Genomic DNA, 21115 nt, shown 5'->3' with positions numbered 1-21115 from the left:
AAGACTGCTCTGTCTCTAGAAGTTAGATCATAGATATGAGGGCTATGGTCCAAAGATGGTAGGACATGAGTACAACAACCTTGTATTCAGTAAACGGAGAGAGAAAAAGTACTCACCAATCAGTTTCTAACTGCCATTTTACAGGCTGTGTTTGGAAAATGACAGGAGCTGACTGGCTGGTACTTTTTCTCTTTCCATATTATCACTCCCCAAGCGATGACTCATCTCGCCCACAAATCAATAAGAAAGAGCAGGGTGGTCAATTTATTATATGAATATACACTGCTCAAAAAAATAAAGGGAACACTAAAATAACACATCCTAGATCTGAATGAATGAAATATTTTTAATAAATACTTTGTTTTTTTACATAGTTGAATGTGCTGGCAACAAAATCACACAAAATCAATGGAAATCAAATTAATTAACCCATGGAGGTCTGGATTTGGAGTCACACTCAAAATTAAAGTGGAAAAACACACTACAGGCTGATCCAACTTTGATGTAATGTCCTTAAAACAAGTCAAAATGAGGCTCAGTAGTGTGTGTGGCCTCCACGTGCCTGTATGACCTCCCTACAATGCCTGGACATGCTCCTAATGAGGTGGCGGATGGTCTCCTGAGGGATCTCCTCCCAGACCTGGACTAAAGCATCCGCCAACTACTGGACAGTCTGTGGTGCAACGTGGCGTTGGTGGATGGAGCGAGACATGATGTCCCAGATGTGCTCAGTTGGACTCAGGTCTGGGGAACGGGCGGGCCAGTCCATAACATCAATGCCTTCGTCTTGCAGGAACTGCTGACACACTCCAGCATTGTCTTGCATTAGGAGGAACCCAGGGCCAACCGCACCAGCATATGGCCTCACAAGGGGTATGAGGATCTCATCTCGGTACCTAATGGCAGTCAGGCTACCTCTGGCGAGCACATGGAGGGCTGTGCGGCCCCCCAAAGAAATGCCACCCCACACCATTACTGACCCACTGCCAAACCAGTCATGCTGGAGGATGTTGCAGGCAGCAGAACGTTCTCCTTGGCGTCTCCAGACTCTGTCACGTCTGTCACATGTGCTCAGTGAGAACCTGCTTTCATCTGTGAAGAGCACAGGGCGTCAGTGGTGAATTTGCCAATCTTGGTGTTCTCTGGCAAATGCCAAACGTCCTGCATGGTGTTGGGCTGTAAGCACAACCCCCACCTGTGGATGTCGGGCCCTCATACCACCCTCATGGAGTCTGTTTCTGATCGTTTGAGTAGACACATGCACATTTGTGGCTTGCTGGAGGTCATTTTGCAGGGCTCTGGCAGTGCTCCTCCTGTTCCTCCTTGCACAAAGGCGGAGGTAGCGGTCCTGCTGCTGGGTTGTTGCCCTCCTACGGCCTCCTCCACGTCTCCTGATGTACTGGCCTGTCTCCTGGTAGCGCCTCCATGCTCTGGACACTACGCTGACAGACACAGCAAACCTTCTTACCACAGCTCTCATTGATGTGCCATCCTGGATGAGCTGCACTACCAGAGCCACTTGTGTGGGTTGTAGACCCCGTCTCATGCTACCACTAGAGTGAAAGCACCACCAGCTTTCAAAAGTGACCAAAACATCAGCCAGAAAGCATAGGAGCTGAGAAGTGGTCTGTGGTCACCACCTGCAGAACAACTCCTTTATTGGTAGTGTCTTGCTAATTGCCTATAATTCCCACCTGTTGTCCATTCCATTTGCACAACAGCATGTGAAATTGATTGTCAATCAGTGTTGCTTCCTAAGTGGACAGTTTGATTTCACAGAAGTGTGATTGACTTGGAGTTACATTGTGTTGTTTAAGTGTTCCCTTTATTTTTTTGAGCAGTGTATAATGCATCTTGAGAACATTAGACAAGTCCATAAAAATAGAGAGACATCGAGTGAAGAGTTTAAGATAGTCTTTATAACACAATACAATACCAACAATAAACAACTGGAAAAGATTCTACACAAACATTGGCACATTCTTCTAGAAGATGATTTACTAGCTGACAAACTTCCCTCAAGACCGAAAGTGGTCTACAGAAGAGCGCCAGACTTAAAATCTAGACTGTCACACAGTCACCTTAGAAAGATAGAGACAACACAGACCACTATAACAGGACAGAGACTTAATAAAGGTTTTTTCCATTGTGGCACTTGCAGCTATTGCAAAACACATAAAGTTAGCACCAAAAAGATCCCCAACTTTATATCCAACAGAACAGGAGAAGATTTTGATATACAAGAACATATCTCATGCCATAGCAAAGGGGTAATATACCTCATTGAATGCCCATGTAAATTACAGTACGTAGGCAGAACGACAAGACCCTTGAAGACAAGAATATCAGAACACATTAGGAACGTGAGATAGGGATTAGAAACACACAATTTGTCACACCACTTTAAAGAACTGCATGATAGCAACCCTATAGGTATGAGGATTCTGGGAATCAAGCTAGTGTCACCGAATTGGAGAGGAGGAGATTTTTTGAAGAAAATCAATAAAGAGGAATTAAGGTGGATATGCACTGTAAAAACATTGAGACTACAGGGTCTCAATTTAGACAACGAAATTAGATCAATAGTTATGGATTGACGGTATAGTTCATAATTTGCCTTGTGAATTTCATTTACTTCCGAAGTACATTGAAAGACAAAGAACACTGTGACTGATTCATGCAATTATACAAGCATTCTGGATTGACATCCCCCACTAATATACTGATTAGCCTCATAACCATTCACTGTAACGTATAGGGTTCTTAATCTCCAAGTATTATACAGGGAAACCTGGATCAAACCCCCCTCCGCCCTTCACCCCATTATTTTCCCAGATTTAATTAACATTAACATCAATTCATTTATTTATTCAATTCAATTAATATTGCGCTCCAGTTTTAGGATAAATCGTGTGACAGATTACTTATCCATATAAATACATTTTCTTTCACACAACCATATTTTATTTCTTTATATTTAATGCCCAGTGTTTTATCATACTCCTCTTTTTCAGTATTTCTGTATTATTTATACCTTTCCCGTCAACCTGTAGTACTGCAATTTGTGTGTTCAGTGGGAAAAACTAAAGAACACACCCACTTACATGATGCAAACAAGTATGGGCATAAATAGCCCTTAACAAAGATGGCATTCAAGGACTCCCTGAGGAAGACCCAGACGGGTCGACACGCGTTGGAGAAAAAACACAAAGCTTTCACTCCTAAAACTATTGTCCATTTGTACAACACAGCGGAGCTCTACAACAACTTCCATCTAAAACACATTAAAGACACAGGAGGAACTACGGAAGAAGATCGAGTCACGTGGCCGAGCGGTGCGAGAACAGGAAGCAGAGTACCGAACAACAGCTGCAAGAAAGACCGAGCACAGAAGTGGTTGCCGACGCTGGGATTCAAGAGCAGGAGATAAGGTAACAGCTCCGTAAGAGGGGAGGTGCGCGGCGGACAGTCCCTTTGTGGGTCCCGAAGCCAGCGCTACCTTCCCCCCAGAGACGCGACCGCATCCCTCGGACCCGGCAGGCGGTGAACATCTGTGGACACAGGCGCCTCCCGCCATCCGTGGTAGAGGTGACAAGCGGAGAGTCCGGAGCGAACGTTTAACTTGTCCCCTGGTCACCTTGTCCCCCCGCTATCCAGTCAGGGGTACCCCTTAGTGTTGCTACCACTGCCGGACCAGAACCTGCCTCTGAAAAGAGGAAAACTTTTAACATCTGTAAAAGGCTCTCTATTCCCAAGTCCCGACTGATTACAAGAGCTCCCATTCCCTTTTGGATTGTGTTGTATTATTCCACACAGTGTAAAATTCCAACAGTGCATTTAACGAGGTGGGACGCCACACTATATTGCACTAGACTTTGGACTCAGAATTTGTAATTGACCCACTGCATACCCTGCAATTGTGTATATTGCTTTATTGTTTATATTTATCATTATTATTTTAATTTTACTTTTATTTTTATTTCCCTTTTTTACTAGTTTGCGTGTATGCGAATTATTGCTTTGTATCACGTATTACAGTAGATTAAATACTTACATCCTAGTACTGTCTTATTGTTTATAAGATTAACACCATCATTATTCAGGCGCAGTTGTGAATCCCCTGTGAAGTCCAAAAGAGGGTTTAGGGACAAGTGGGAAGCAAAGATGTTGATGTATTAAAGGAGTCAAGGATACTGTATTGTATGTATGACTACTGTACATACATACAGTAACAACAAAGAGAAAAAAGGCAGAGGAGGAGGCTGTTGCACCAGGGCAACCCCTCCACCCTGCACCAGATTGTCTAGGCCTTGTTACGCATCTGCAGCTATGTCACTGACTCCCTCATTGCTTACCCTTTCACTGACGATTAGATTACTGCTTCTCTAGCTGCTGCAAATTCTTTGGTCACTTTAGCTGATACATTGACACTCCACTCCATTGATGGCCACTCCATAGCAGTTTTGAGCTCCCAGTAGCAAACAGCTTCTACAGGCGTGGCAGCACAGTCTCAGGTAGCTCTTCTTGCAGCTCAACCTTTTCAGGCTTTAGATGACCCTGTGCCTTCCACTGTTAGGCCTACTGGCAATGTTTTGTCTATTTTTCATAACATTTCTTACATTCTTTCATTACCAGCCTCCCAGTCTATTGGGGGCCCATCTCTTGTTCCACTTCTCAATGGACAGGGTCCAATAAATGGTCCATGTGGTGAGCATATTATGAGTTATGTTGAAAACAATCTCCTCACTTATAGATTTTGGGTACAAGTAAGTTGATATGTATCTGGAGGTCACATACACATCCTCTGCATCAGGGTCTGGGACTTTGAAGTGAAAAATTCCGATATCAGCTCACCCCTTGGCACATGCTGAAAGACAAAGGTGTCGTTATGCATACAATGGCTTCTTTTGCAAGGCAGGGTCTTGGTGTACAGTAATTTTTTACACCTCTGTATGTGGTTTGGTGGTCTGCCGTCTGCAAAGGCTATTTACATGGTACGTCCCATGTTAAGTTAGATGGTGCTGGCAGGTCACCCAATAAGTTAAAAATCAGTTAGTGAATAGCCCCATGTTGTGCTCAAGAAAGTAATGAAGGAGGTGTGTTTTGGGTGTATGGTCATTCCCTCATTTGGTGGAACTTGTTCTTTCCACATTGGCCGTGGTGCCTAAAAAGACACCGTATGAGTATCAGTTGATTCAAAATCTATACTATATTTGGCAGAGCTTGAATGCAGGGGCTAGTCAGGCATTCCGTTGTTCCAGGGATGCTGCGTTCGTATGAGTTGGCATGGAATAAATTGAAGCATTAATGTGCCTCTCCTGCTACTAGAGGTAAGAGTCATCATCATCCCTGTTTTCATTGGTCATTTTATATTGCAGGTTGCTGACTTCGGTCTATTAAGAAATGGTTAGCCAGCATAGCACATTTTTCCTGTTTATATTGATGTCATTACCCAACAAATGAGTTTGTTATTTCTAGGTAACTGAAGGGTTGGGCTAGGACCATGCTTGCTGTTGAAGACAGGTATCATCCTATTGACATTCATATGTTGCCACATTTAGTGATGGCAGTTGAAGGTGTGAGTGAACTGCTTGTGCCAATGAAAGCAGCAGATTCGCCCTCCTAATCCAGGATGTTTTATTGCGGGAAGCTGTTCTTTTGGTGAAACTTCCATGTTATAAGACCAACCAATTAGAAGATGGGCAATATATTTTATTGTTTAGCTGTCAGGTTACATCGACCGGCAAGGCATTCTTAGCACAGGCTTATGTGAAGCCACTTTCATGTGATGGTTTATCCATCAAGATGGGTCGCCTCTAACTAAATATCTGTTTGGTCAGGTCTTGAAGTGTTGTATTATGTTTATGGGTCTCTCTTATGGTGACTTTGGCACCAATTTATTCCAGATTAGGAGGCTGCAGTGAAGTTTCTGGCTTCTGAGATATAAGCTTTGGGTTGTTTGAAGTGAGGATCTTTTCGGAGTTACGTTCAGCCTAGCAGCGTTTTTGCTGGTGCTTCTTTGTAATGTTAACCAGAGGACTAGCTACTCACTGTGTTTACAAAGGTCTGTGAGTTTTTTTTTCCCACCGAAATGCAATAAGTGATTACATTCACGCACTGAAAAAGAACCTTCCCACCAGCCACTGTCCTGCTCCTGGGAACAATTGGAGCTCGAGCTCCAGGCGCCACTGGGGACAGAAGGCACCGGCATACTGCACAGCTGAGAACTGGGATCTCGGGCAGGGGTAGGAGGAAATGACTAGAAGAGAGGGAAGGGGTGGCCACCACACTGCCTGCATGTTGCAGATCACTGATTGCACAGTGCAGAGAGTCCAGTGCAGTGCAGTGCAGTGTGGTGTGTTGTTAGGGAAGAGCGGAGGTTTGAAGGCTTGTCAGAAGAACTTTCCTGGCTGTCAGGGATCTGCATTCAGTGATCTGGAACATGCAGGCAGTGTGGTGGCCACCCCTTCCCTTTCCTCAGTCCTTTCCTTCTACCCACGGAGGTCCAGCCTGTAAATCACATGGAAGCTCCGCCCCTCCAGGCTGGCTCGAGGAGCAGCTCTTCTGCTGGCCTCTTGGTGAGAATTACTGTGTGTTTATGTCTGTGTATACTGTGTGTTTATGTGTATATGTCTGTGTTTGTGTGTAAATGTGTGTGTATATGTCTGTGTGCTAATGTGTATACATGTATGTATGTGTTTGTGTATATATATATATATATATATATATATATATATATATATATATACAGGTTGAGTATCCCTTATCCAAAATGCTCGGGACCAGAGGTATTTTGGATATGGGATTTTTCCGTATTTTGGAATAATTACATACCATAATGAGATATCATGGCGATAGGACCCAAGTCTAAGCACAGAATGCATTTATGTTTCATATACACCTTATACACACAGCCTGAAGGTCATTTTAGCCAATATTTTTTATAACTTTGTGCATTAAACAAAGTGTGTCTACATTCACACAATTAATTTATGTTTCATATACACCTTATATACACAGCCTGAAGGTCATTTAATACACTATTTTTAATAACTTTGTGTATTAAACAAAGTTTGTGTACATTGAGCCATCAAAAACAAAGGTTTCACTATCTCACTCTCACTCAAAAAAGTCCGTATTTCGGAATATTCCGTATTTCGGAATATTTGGATATGGGATACTCAACCTGTATATATATCTTTGTATACAGTATGTGTGAGTATATGTGTATGTCTGTGTATATCTGTGTGTGCATATGTGTGTGTGTTTATGTGTGTGTGTGTGTGTGTGTGTGTGTGTGTGTGTGTGTGTGTATATATCTGTGTATACTGTATTTGTGTGTTTATGTATGTCTGTGCCTAAATGTGTGTGAATCTATGTATGCACATATGTATATATGTGTGTGTGGTGGTGGGTGGGGACGCCATGACATGACCCTGCTCCAGGTGTCATGTCTCCACGCTACGCCTCTGGGGACATTGACTGGTGGGGAATTTAACTGGGGCAGGACACCTGTCAAACCATAACACAGGTGCCCTAAGGCAAGCTCAGGGAAGACAGAAAACTCCAGTGTAGCAGTGTACTAGGCACACATGGGGATATACTGTAGAGCACATTAAGTGCCCTCTCCCAATCACTGAAAAATGTAAATGGTACCGTAGTGCAGGCGGATATTGTTTGGTGACCACAGGTCATGAGACATTGAGTTCTAAGGGATTACATCATTTGAAAGAGTGGATTCCCATCTTGCAAATGTAATCATTACAAGTTACATTATTAAATTATTTTTATTAAATAAACAATATTCAAACTTAAATATTATTTGTAGTGATGTGCACCGGCAATTTTTCGGGTTTTGTGTTTTGGTTTTGGGTTCGGTTCCGCGGCCGTGTTTTGGGTTCGAACGCGTTTTGGCAAAACCACACCGAAATTTTTTTGTCGGATTCGGGTGTGTTTTGGATTCGGGTGTTTTTTTCAAAAAACCCTAAAAAACAGCTTAAATCATAGAATTTGGGGGTCATTTTGATCCTATAGTATTATTAACCTCAATAACCATAATTTCCACTCATTTTCAGTCTATTCTGAACACCTCACACCTCACAATATTATTTTTAGTCCTAAAATTTGCACCAAGGTCGCTGGATGACTAAGCTAAGCGACCCAAGTGGCCGACACAAACACCTGGCCCATCTAGGAGTGGCACTGCAGTGTCACGCAGGATGGCCCTTCAAAAAAATACTCCCCAAACAGCACATGACGCAAAGAAAAAAAGAGGCGCAATGAGGTAGCTGTGTGAGTAAGCTAAGCGACCCTAGTGGCCGACACAAACACCTGGCAGATCTAGGAGTGGCACTGCAGTGTCACGCAGGATGGCCCTTCAAAAAAATACTCCCCAAACAGCACATGACGCAAAGAAAAAAAGAGGCGCAATGAGGTAGCTGTGTGACTAAGCTAAGCGACCCTAGTGGCCGCCACAAACACCTGGCCCATCTAGGAGTGGCACTGCAGTGTCACGCAGGATGGCCCTTCAAAAAAATACTCCCCAAACAGCACATGACGCAAAGAAAAAAAGAGGCGCAATGAGGTAGCTGTGTGACTAAGCTAAGCGACCCTAATGGCCGACACAAACACCTGGCCCATCTAGGAGTGGCACTGCAGTGTCATGCAGGATGGCCCTTCAAAAAAATACTCCCCAAACAGCACATGACGCAAAGAAAAAAAGAGGTGCAATGAGGTAGCTGTGTGACTAAGATAAGCGACCCAAGTGGCCGACACAAACACCTGGCCCATCTAGGAGTGGCACTGCAGTGTCACGCAGGATGGCCCTTCAAAAAAATACTCCCCAAACAGCACATGACGCAAAGAAAAAAAGAGGCGCAATGAGGTAGCTGTGTGACTAAGCTAAGCGACCCTAGATGCCGACACAAACACCTGGCCCATCTAGGAGTGGCACTGCAGTGTTACGCAGGATGGCCCTTCAAAAAAATACTCCCCAAACAGCACATGACGCAAAGAAAAAAAAGGCGCAATGAGGTAGCTGTGTGACTAAGCTAAGCGACCCTAGTGGCCGACACAAACACCTGGCCCATCTAGGAGTGTCACTGCAGTGTCACGCAGGATGGCCCTTCAAAAAAATACTCCCCAAACAGCACATGACGCAAAGAAAAATGAAAGAAAAAAGAAGTGCAAGATGGAATTGTCCTTGGGCCCTCCCACCCACCCTTATGTTGTATAAACAGGACATGCACACTTTAACGAACCCATCATTTCAGCGACAGGGTCTGCCACACGAATGTGACTGAAATGACTGGTTGGTTTGGGCCCCCACCAAAAAAGAAGCAATCAATCTCTCCTTGCACAAACTAGCTCTACGGAGGTAAGATGTCCACCTCATCATCATCGTCCGATTCATCACCCCTTTCACTGTGTACATGTCCCTCCTCACAGATTATTAATTCGTCCCCACTGGAATCCACCATCTCAGGTCCCCGTGTACTTTCTGGAGGCAATTGCTGCTGGTGAATGTCTCCACGGAGGAATTGATTATAATTCATTTTAATGAACATCATCTTCTCCACATTTTCTGGAAGTAGCCTCGTACGCCGATTGCTGACAAGGTGAGCGGCGGCACTAAACACTCTTTCGGAGGACACACTGGAGGGAGGGCAACTTAGGTAGAATAAAGCCAGTTTCTGCAAGGGCCTCCAAATTGCCTCTTTTTCCTGCCAGTATACGTACGGACTGTCTGACGTGCCTACTTGGATGCGGTCACTCATATAATCCTCCACCATTCTTTCAATGGTGAGAGAATCATATGCAGTGACAGTAGACGACATGTCAGTAATCGTTGGCAGGTCCTTCAGTCCGGACCAGATGTCAGCACTCGCTCCAGACTGCCCTGCATAACCGCCAGCGGGTGGGCTCGGAATTCTTAGCCTTTTCCTCGCACCCCCAGTTGCGGGACAATGTGAAGGAGGAGATGGTGACGGGTCACGTTCCGCTTGACTTGACAATTTTCGCACCAGCAGGTCTGTGAACCCCAGCAGACTTGTGTCTGCCGGAAAGAGAGATACAACGTAGGTTTTGAATCTAGGATCGAGCACGGTGGCCAAAATGTAGTGCTCTGATTTCAACAGATTGACCACCCGTGAATCCTGGTTAAGCGAATGAAGGGCTCCATCCACAAGTCCCACATGCCTAGCGGAATCGCTCTGTTTTAGCTCCTCCTTCAATGCCTCCAGCTTCTTCTGCAAAAGCCTGATGAGGGGAATGACCTGACTCAGGCTGGCAGTGTCTGAACTGACTTCACGTGTGGCAAGTTCAAAAGGTTGCAGAACCTTGCACAACGTTGAAATCATTCTCCACTGCGCTTGAGACAGGTGCCTTCCACCTCCTTTGCCTATATCATGGGCAGATGTATAGGCTTGAATGGCCTTTTGCTGCTCCTACATCCTCTTAAGCATATAGAGGGTTGAATTCCACCTCGTTACCACCTCTTGCTTCAGATGATGGCAGGGCAGGTTCAGGTGTTTTTGGTGGTGCTCCAGTCTTCTGTACGCGGTGCCTGTACGCCGAAAGTGGCCAGCAATTCTTCTGGCCACCGACAGCATCTCTTGCACGCCCCTGTCGTTTTTTAAATAATTCTGCACCACCAAATTCAAGGTATGTGCAAAACATGGGACGTGCCGGAATTTGCCCAGATGTAATGCACGCACAATATTGCTGGCGTTGTCCGATGCCACAAATCCCCAGGAGAGTCCAATTGGGGTAAGCCATTCTGCGATGATCTTCCTCAGTTGCCGTAAGAGGTTTTCAGCTGTGTGCGTATTCTGGAAAGCGGTGATACAAAGCGTAGCCTGCCCAGGAACGAGTTGGCGTTTGCGAGATGCTGCTACTGGTGCCGCCGCTGCTGTTCTTGCTGCGGGAGGCAATACATCTACCCAGTGGGCTGTCACAGTCATGAGTCTGCCCTGCTCCACTTGTCCACATGTCCGTGGTTAAGTGGACATTGGGTACAACTGCATTTTTTAGGACACTGGTGACTCTTTTTCTGACATCTGTGTACATTCTCGGTATCGCCTGCCTAGAGAAATGGAACCTAGATGGTATTTGGTACCGGGGACACAGTACCTCAATCAAGTCTATAGTTGGCTCTGAAGTAACGATGGATACCGGAACCACGTTTCTCACCGCCCAGGCTGCCAAGGCCTCAGTTATCCGCTTTGCAGCAGGATGACTGCTGTGATATTTCATCTTCCTCGCAAAGGACTGTTGGACAGTCAATTGCTTACTGGAAGTAGTACAATTGGTCTTCCGACTTCCCCTCTGGGATGAACATCGACTCCCAGCAGCAACAACAGCAGCGCCAGCAGCAGTAGGCGTTACACTCAAGGATGCATCGGAGGAATCCCAGGCAGGAGAGGACTCGTCAGACTTGCCAGTGACATGGCCTGCAGGACTATTGGCTTTCCTGGGTAAGGAGGAAATTGACACTGAGGGAGTTGGTGGTGTGGTTTGCTTGAGCTTGGTTACAAGAGGAAGGGATTTACTGGTCAGTGGACTGCTTCCGCTGTCGCCCAAAGTTTTTGAACTTGTCACTGACTTATGATGAATGTGCTGCAGGTGACTTATAAGGGAGGATGTTCCGAGGTGGTTAACGTCCTTACCCCTACTTATTACAGCTTGACAAAGGCAACACACGGCTTGACACCTGTTGTCCGCATTTGTGTTGAAATAATTCCACACCGAAGAGCTGATTTTTTTTGTATTTTGACCAGGCATGTCAATGGCCATACTCCTCCCACAGACAACAGGTGTCTTCCTGGGTGCCTCACTTAAACAAACCACCTCACCATCAGAATCCTCCTTGTCAATTTACTTCCCAGCACCAGCAACACCCATATCCTCATCCTGGTGTACTTCAACAGTGACATCTTCAGTTTGACTATCAGGAACTGGACTGCGGGTGCTCCTTCCAGCATTTGCAGGGGGCGTGCAAATGGTGGAAGGCGCAAGCTCTTCCTGTCCAGTGTTGGGAAGGTCAGGCATCGCAACGACACAATTGGACTCTCCTTGGGGATTTGTGATTTAGAAGAACGCACAGTTCTTTGCTGTGCTTTTGCCAGCTTAAGTCTTTTCATTTTTCTAGCGAGAGGCTGAGTGCTTCCATCCTCATGTGAAGCTGAACCACTAGCCATGAACATAGGCCAGGGCCTTAGCCGTTCCTTGCCACTCCGTGTCGTAAATGGCATATTGGCAAGTTTACGCTTCTCAGACGCTTTTAATTTTGATTATTGGGTCATTTTTTTACTGATCTTTTGTGTTTTGGATTTTACATGCTCTGTACTATGACATTGGGCATCGGCCTTGGCAGACGACGTTGATGGCATTTCATCGTCTCGGCCATGACTAGTGGCAGCAGCTTCAGCACGAGGTGGAAGTGGATCTTGATCTTTCCCTATTTTTTTAACCTCCACATTTTTGTTCTCCATATTTTAATGCGCACAACTAAAATACACCACAGGTATACAATGTAGATGGATGGATATACTACTAGTATACTTTATGTATGACGACGAGTGACGACACAAAGGTAGGTACAGCAGTGGCCTACCGTACTGCTATATACAGTATATTGGACCTGGTGGACACTGTCAGCAGACTGCGTTTATAGTATAAAGAAAAAAAGACACCACAGGTATACAATGTAGATGGATGGATATACTACTAGTATACTTTATGTATGACGATGAGTGACGACACAGAGGTAGGTACAGCAGTGGCCTACCGTACTGCTATATACAGTATAATGGACCTGGTGGACACTGTCAGCAGACTGCGTTTATAGTATAAAGAAAAAAAGACACCACAGGTATACAATGTAGATGGATGGATATACTACTAGTATACTTATGTATGACGATGAGTGACGACACAGAGGTAGGTACAGCAGTGGCCTACCGTACTGCTATATACAGTATAATGGACCTGGTGGACACTGTCAGCAGACTGCATTTATAGTATAAAAAAAAAAAAGACACCACAGGTATACAATGTAGATGGATGGATATACTACTAGTATACTTTATGTATGACGACGAGTGACGACACAGAGGTAGGTACAGCAGTGGCCTACCGTACTGCTATATACAGTATAATGGACCTGGTGGACACTGTCAGCAGACTGCGTTTATAGTATAAAGAAAAAAAGACACCACAGGTATGCAATGTAGATGGATGGATATACTACTAGTATACTTTATGTATGACGACGAGTGACGACACAGAGGTAGGTACAGCAGTGGCCTACCGTACTGCTATATACAGTATAATGGAAATGTTTGATTACCCAAGGGTACTCGGGCGCTTTGGGTATAAGCTGTTTCACCGAGCTGCTGCCTTAAAAAAAGGAGGAGTCACCCCCACAAGGTAAATAGACAAAGAAAAATGGAAGGCTGCGCTAAATGAATACGTACTGACAATAATGATATTAGTATATTACTAGTACAATTTATTAACAGATAATATCACTAAATTCTTATGATCAATATGTCATAAAATGCATGCAACATAAATAAAACTTGATAAAATCATACAGTAGATGTAATAAAAAAGGGGTTACCCAATTGGTCAGAATAGGAATTAATCGGTGAGTGGAAGAGTCCGTTCCAAATTGATCCCCCAGATCGATATGAGTCCGGTATATATGAATGTATAGGAGGTAAGCAGTGTCCCATAGGATAGCAATTACCGCTAGAGGAATCCGTGCTCTTGGATTTTGAATGGTGAGCTCCTCATGCAATGCGGATTGTAGAAGTTGTCGGTCCAATCTGCTATTTGAGTCCTCCAATTCGTATATGGCGATCCGGAATTTGTGTGGGGGGTGGTTCGGTCTTCCAATTAGTAGTCTCTGACTTTGGGTCCCCTGTGCACCTGACGCGTTTCGCTGCGTTCAGCTAGCAGCTTTTTCAAAGGTATCAATTACTTAGGTATGAGGGGTTTATATACCCCTTCCAATATGGTGGCTGATTAGCACCTGGTCCCAATGTTGCATAATAATTGAACAATAAACAGATAAATATCAAAATAGCATAAGGAAGACAAACCTACTTCACACAGGATGTGGACCATGGGACTATAATTCGATTTTTATTCATAGTTTTAGTCATAGATAAAGTGTATTTTGTTTTATTTTATTGTTAAGAGAGGAAACAGGAAATGCACATGTTGTTGTCAACCAATCATTGCATTTGTATACATGTGCTTGTTACTATGGAGACTCCATTTAGAAGGTATTATTGGATAGGGACAGGAATAGGAGTGACACCTTATCCACCCCTTGAGCAGCCGATCATGTGATTATTCTAAATCACATGATCGGGATATTCTTAACAGGATAGGAGGTGACGTGCTACTCACCCCTTGTAAGTCCGATCATGTGACTGTAGTGTGTCACGTGATCGGAGCGCTGATAGTAAACGTTATTGGGGGAAGAGAGTGTGACACAGAAAGTCCACCGGATGTTATCATATATTGTGGTCACATGGCCTCCCAATGTCGTCATGTGACCACTGGCACGTCGCGCGGCCGGGCGGAAGTGATCGTGAGAGCTTCCGCCAGCCCGCAGGTTTGTTGTGTGCAGGGCAACTCTAGGCAGTGCCGAGTGTAGCACTTCCGCCCTTACTTAGCGAAATATTCATAAATCATTTCCAATATCTACTTTCCGTACTCAATGACCAAATCTTATATTGTATATGATATTTATAGATAAGTATATGGAAAAAACCTGGTATAGACATCTCATGTGTGGCTTCTCTTGGAAAAGTTATTATTAATAACCATAGGGGGACAGTTGATTTCCAATAACTATGTATACATATATATGTGTCCATAAGGATTGGAAAAACTATAATAATACTGGATACAAATTATAACCTCAATATTAGAGGGTGAAGGAGGAATACATATATACACATATACAAATATTGGATGTAAAAAAAAGTAACATAAATTCAATGACTTATCATTGATATAGTCAATGGTTTTGTTAGCAGTAAAGTATAGAAATAATCCATCATATCCTGGAATGGCATATGCATAAGGTCAAAGTTGAGGGTTTAAAAAAATCATAATTATTTTTGATATTTGACTGATTAATAATTGGTTATTAGAATATAATCTGGAAGGGGAAGGGAAAGTGTATGACAGAACTACAATTTATATCTATAGATGGCTTATTTTTCTTGAATGGATATCTATTTTTATATGAGGTAAATCATCGAACCCACTGGCCTAATGAAAAAAGTGTAAAATAAAAATACATCCTGTGTGAAGTAGGTTTGTCTTCCTTATGCTATTTTGATATTTATCTGTTTATTGTTCAATTATTATGCAACATTGGGACCAGGTGCTAATCAGCCACCATATTGGAAGGGGTATATAAACCCCTCATACCTAAGTAATTGATACCTTTGAAAAAGCTGCTAGCTGAACGCAGCGAAACGCGTCAGGTGCACAGGGGACCCAAAGTCAGAGACTACTAATTGGAAGACCGAACCACCCCCCACACAAATTCCGGATCGCCATATACGAATTGGAGGACTCAAATAGCAGATTGGACCGACAACTTCTACAATCCGCATTGCATGAGGAGCTCACCATTCAAAATCCAAGAGCACGGATTCCTCTAGCGGTAATTGCTATCCTATGGGACACTGCTTACCTCCTATACATTCATATATACCGGACTCAGATCGATCTGGGGGATCAATTTGAAACGGACTCTTCCACTCACCGATTAATTCCTATTCTGACCAATTGGGTAACCCCTTTTTTATTACATCTACTGTATGATTTTATCAAGTTTTATTTATGTTGCATGCATTTTATGACATATTGATCATAAGAATTTAGTGATATTATCTGTTAATAAATTGTACTAGTAATATACTAATATCATTATTGTCAGTACGTATTCATTTAGCGCAGCCTTCCATTTTTCTTTGTCTATATACAGTATAATGGACCTGGTGGACACTGTCAGCAGACTGCGTTTATAGTATAAAGAAAAAAAGACACCACAGGAGTGTTTTTCAGGCAGACAAACGTATACTGGTGGTCACTGTCAGCAAACCTCTGCACTGTACTCCTGCTATAGCTGCTCCCCAGTCTCCCCCACAATTAAGCAGTGTGAGCACTCAGCACAGTAAGATATATCATGCAGCACACTAAGGCTGAGCACAGATATGGTATGGAGCGTTTTTTTCAGGCAGAGAACGGATAAAAAAAAACTAGCAAAACTCTGCACTGTACTCCTCCTGTCCTAACAGCTGCTCCCCAATCCTTCCCACAATAAGCTAAGCAGTCGCAATCAATCAGATCAACTAACTCTAAGGCTCTATAACTAAACGGAGAGGACGCCAGCCACGTCCTCTCCCTATCAATCTCAATGCACGTGTGAAAATGGCGGCGACGCACGGCTGCTTATATAGAATCCGAATCTCGCGAGAATCCGACAGCGGGATGATGACGTTCGGGCGCGCTCGGGTTAGCCGAGCAAGGCGGGAGGATCCGAGTCTGCTCGGACCTGTGTAAAAAGAGTGAAGTTCGGGGGGGTTCGGTTTCCGAGAAACCGAACCCGCTCATCACTAATTATTTGTAAACCATATCTTATGCTGAGTACACACCTAGCAGGTACTGTATATCTGCCGACCAGCCGTTGCACAACTAAGTGGCTGATTCTGATAAGCATACACACTTACCGATCGACATCACAAGTGGGCAGGCATTTGAATTTGCTTGCTTAGTTGAGATGTCAGTTACATAGTTACATAGTTTCGGAGGTTGAAAAAAGACAATTTGTCCATCGAGTTCAACCTGTTAGTGATCTCCTACAATGTAATATTTTTAAGACTGAATTTAAACTGTGCTGAATGTTTAGCCATTATGTCTATTCCTTATGCTTTAACCAGCATAACCCTGTATATCCTTATCCATTAGGAATTTATCTAGCCCATTCTTAAAGCAATGACGAGTCTGCCATTACTACTCTCTCAGGCAGTGAATTCCAAATACGTATTGTCCTTACCATGAAGAAACCTTTCCGTCTCTATGTGCGAAATCTCCTCTCCGCTAACCTAAGCTGGTGTCCACGTGTCATTGTGATGATGTTACCAAAAACAAATCCCCGCTAGCTCTGTGTATTGTCCTCTTATATATTTGTAAATGTTAATCATGTCCCCTATTAATCTCCTTTTTTTCAGTGTAAACATGCCTAGCCTAGCAAGCCTATCCTCGTATTCGAGCGTCTCCATCCCCTTAATCAATTTGGTCACCCGTCACTGAACCTTTTCTAGTTCCAGGATATCCTTTTTGTAGTATGGTGCCCATAATTGTGCACAGTATTCAAGATGCAGCCTCACTAGTGATTTTATAATGGGAGTATAACATTCTCATCCCTTGCATCAATTCTCCTCTTTATGCATGCTAATACCTTGTTTGCCTTTTTTGCTGCATTCCTAGTTTGGGTACTGCAGCTAAGTTTGTTATCTATGTAAACACATAAATCTTTTTCCTGTACAGAATCCCCTAGTTTTTCCCCATTTAGTATGTAGGTAGTATTATTGTTCTTGCTACCAAAGTGCATTACCTTACATTTGTCTATGTTGAACCTTATTCTCCATTTGGCTGCCCATGCTTCCAGTTTAAATAAGTCGTTCTGAAGAGACCCAGTATAGCCCCCAAGTTTATAACCTTACACAGTTTGGTATCATTTGCAAAAATAGACACCATGGTCTCTAGACCTACTTCAAGGTCATGTATGAAAATGTTAAAAAATAGTGGTACAAGTACAGACCGTTGTGGCACCCCACTGAGTACTTCAGTCCATTTCGAAAAAGATCCATTTACCACCACTCCTGGCTCCCTATAATCCAACCAATTTCTAACCCAAGTGCATATTGTGCTTCCTAGCACCAGTTCTCGTAATTTATAGATAAGTCTCATGTGAGGTACCGTATTGAAAGCTTTAGCAAAGTCTTAAAAGATTACATCCACCTTTTTTCCCTGATCTAGGTTTGCACTGTTTCATAAAAGCCTATTAAGTTAGTTTGACATGATCTATCCTCTATTCTTCACAAATCCATTTCGGTTCCTATTAATAACCTTATTGGCTTCAAGGAATTCCTGTATTCTATCCCTTAAAATACATTCCAGTACTTTCCCCACTATAGATGTAAGATTTACTGGTCTGTAATTATCTGGTTCAGATTTACTTCCTATTTTGAATAACACCACTATTTCCGCTATACGCCAGTCTTTGGGAACCATACCTGATGTAAGTGAGTCATGTGCCTGCAGCAAAGTGTACGGGCAGTCGGCGGGTCACTCATAAACACAGCCAGATACATTGATACTGATATAGCCATGCTGTATCGCGGCATGCCAGGCTGTGACTATTCGCTACATCTGTGGGGGTTATTCAGGTTTGTTAGCAAAGTAAAAAACACACTAATGGGAAAAAACATGCTGCACTGCAGGTGGGGCAGATTTAACACGAGAGATTTAGATTTGGGTGGGGTAGATTGTTTCTGTGCATGGTAAATACTGGCTGATTTATTTTTACACTGCAATTTGAACACACCCCCACCCAAATCTAATCTCTCTGCGCATGTTACATCTGCCCCACCTGCAGTGCAAAATGGTTTTGGCCATTAGTATGATTTTTTGGTTTGCTAATAAACTTGAATAAGGACTTTTATACAATATCTGCAGAAGATATGATATTTCATCCAGTGTTCACCCAGCATTAGAGAAACACAAATTTGTATTTACAACATATTTTTGTGTTATTGGGTGAAAGAGAAAAAACAAACAAACATCAAAATAAGAACGTAATACAGTAAGCCGCACATTCTTCTGTTTGTTTAAATTTGCTGGAAATTGCGGTGAGATTCTAGCAACTTTCCCTCAAATTTACAAGATATTATTATTATTATTATTATTATTATTTTATTTATTTAGTGCTTTTCTCCAGCAGGACTCAGTCACTTTACAAGCATCAAAAACATAGCACAGAAGTTTAGTATTACAGTACGAAGAAAACAAACCAAAAAACAGTGAACATACAGTAGTGAACATAATGGTAACAATGAACTTAAGGCACGGTTGGTGCAGCTGTTTTGAATAATAAGATCCACAGGTTACCTAACCCACCCACAAAAGGTACCAGACAAGGCAGCCATATAGGGCAGGCTAAATAAGTTACCCTGGGTGGAATTGGTAACACCAAGCCCTAGAAGATACTGTATTACGCAAAATAGAAGAAGTTGCAGTATACTAAAGCTATAGGCATGCCCATTGGATCAAATATTTTTAATCCCACCCTCGAGCATACCAGACGAGGCAACAATCTTGGGTGCACTACAGAGGTTACAATGTGTAAGATAAGCCATATAAGGAAATAAGACTTATACAGGTGACTGTAATACAATATGCACTCCATGAGTATATCCACGTATTTTTCACCCCGCCCAAGACAGAACCGCCTGAGGCAGCCATATGGGGGGCACTAAATTGGACACATGTTCTCCTTGATGACATAGGATCTGTGTAATAGAAAGTAATTTTGAGGTTTAGGGTTAAATTTATTCTAAAAATATTTTATTCTAAAAATGAAAGTGGTGGTGTTTATCCCATAGCAAACAATCAAATTCTTGTAAGGAAAAATTAACCAATCTCAATGCGCTTACTGTGTTCACCATAGGATAGTGCAAAAAATATATATCGTTGAACCAACTCTATAGGTAAGAGTGATACTTAAGTCCAGTACAGTCTCTGTTATGGTGTTTGGTCTCTATGAAGTCACTCCTAGATGGTGTCATGCATCTCGTTCGGTCCTCCCGTCATTTTGTTTATATGAAAAAAAAAAAACATAAAAACAAATCATGGTATAGTATGTCCAAATATGTGACAAAATCCAATACAGCTCTTAGGGTTCTTCAAATCCTGCTTGTAAAAAGTGAGTAACCCACTTACGCATCACATATGTGGATTCCACTCATCAAGGTATCTTTAAAACATCTGGTCTACCGTCTATGGGGGTCATTCCGAGTTGATCAGATAGTCGCCGCCTATGGGGGAGTGTATTTTCGCTGTGCAAGTGTGCGAACGCTTGTGCAGCCGAGTGGTACAAAAACAGTTTGTGCCCTTTCTGAGTAGGTCTGAACTTACTCAGCCACTTTTTTTATTACGACTAATTTACTAAGCTGTCGTATTATTCTACTTCGTGTTTTGCCATGTCGATGTCATTCGTAGTTTTGTTTGGTAGAATGCGGCCGATTTAGTGGATTCGCGGCCGTGTTATGTGTTTTTTTTATGGCTGCGTCACATTTTAGTCACGGCAGTGTTTGTCCGTTCACGGCCGCTTTTTTTCCTAAGTTTCGTTTTTGCTACTCGTCCGTGATTGGTTTGATTCGTGATGGAGGAGTGTCTGTGCACATTACTATAAAAACGCCCCAAACCGTCCGCACCTCGTGGGTTTAGCTAGTGGAGAGGAGAGAGGAAGGTGTGTTAGGAGTTGGTGAGTTTTCTGGAGATTTTGGTGGATTTGTTGTTGATTTTTGCGATTGTTGAGTGCTGTACTGTGTGTGTAAGTAGTCTTGTCATACTTGTTGTGTATTTTTTTCAAAGTTTGTCTAATTTTTTGTCCTTGTTTTTTCCCCCAAGTCTATTGTAATTGTTTGTGAGTGAGTGAGTGAGTGAGTGAGTGTGTGTGTGTGTGTGTGTGTGTGTGTGTGTGTGTGTGTGTGTGTGTGTGTGTGTGTTGGGTGTGTGGTGGGGTGTGGTTCGTTTTATCGACAGTATCTAGGTCGACAATGTTTAGGTCGACCACTATAGGTCGACAGTCACTAGGTCGACATGGATGGAAGGTCGACAGGGTTTCTAGGTCGACATGTGCTAGGTCGACAGGTCTAAAGGTCGACATGAGGTTTTTTGTTGTTTTTTGGTGTCGTTTTCTTCGGAAAGTGACCGGGATCCCAAATTAGTGCACCGCGTCCCCTCGCATGGCTCGCTTCGCTCGCCATGCTTCGGGCATGGTGCCTTCGCTCCGCTACCG

This window comes from Pseudophryne corroboree, chromosome 8, assembly GCF_028390025.1.
Source record: "Pseudophryne corroboree isolate aPseCor3 chromosome 8, aPseCor3.hap2, whole genome shotgun sequence".
Classification (NCBI taxonomy): domain Eukaryota; kingdom Metazoa; phylum Chordata; class Amphibia; order Anura; family Myobatrachidae; genus Pseudophryne; species Pseudophryne corroboree.
This window is presented reverse-complemented; position numbering follows the sequence as displayed.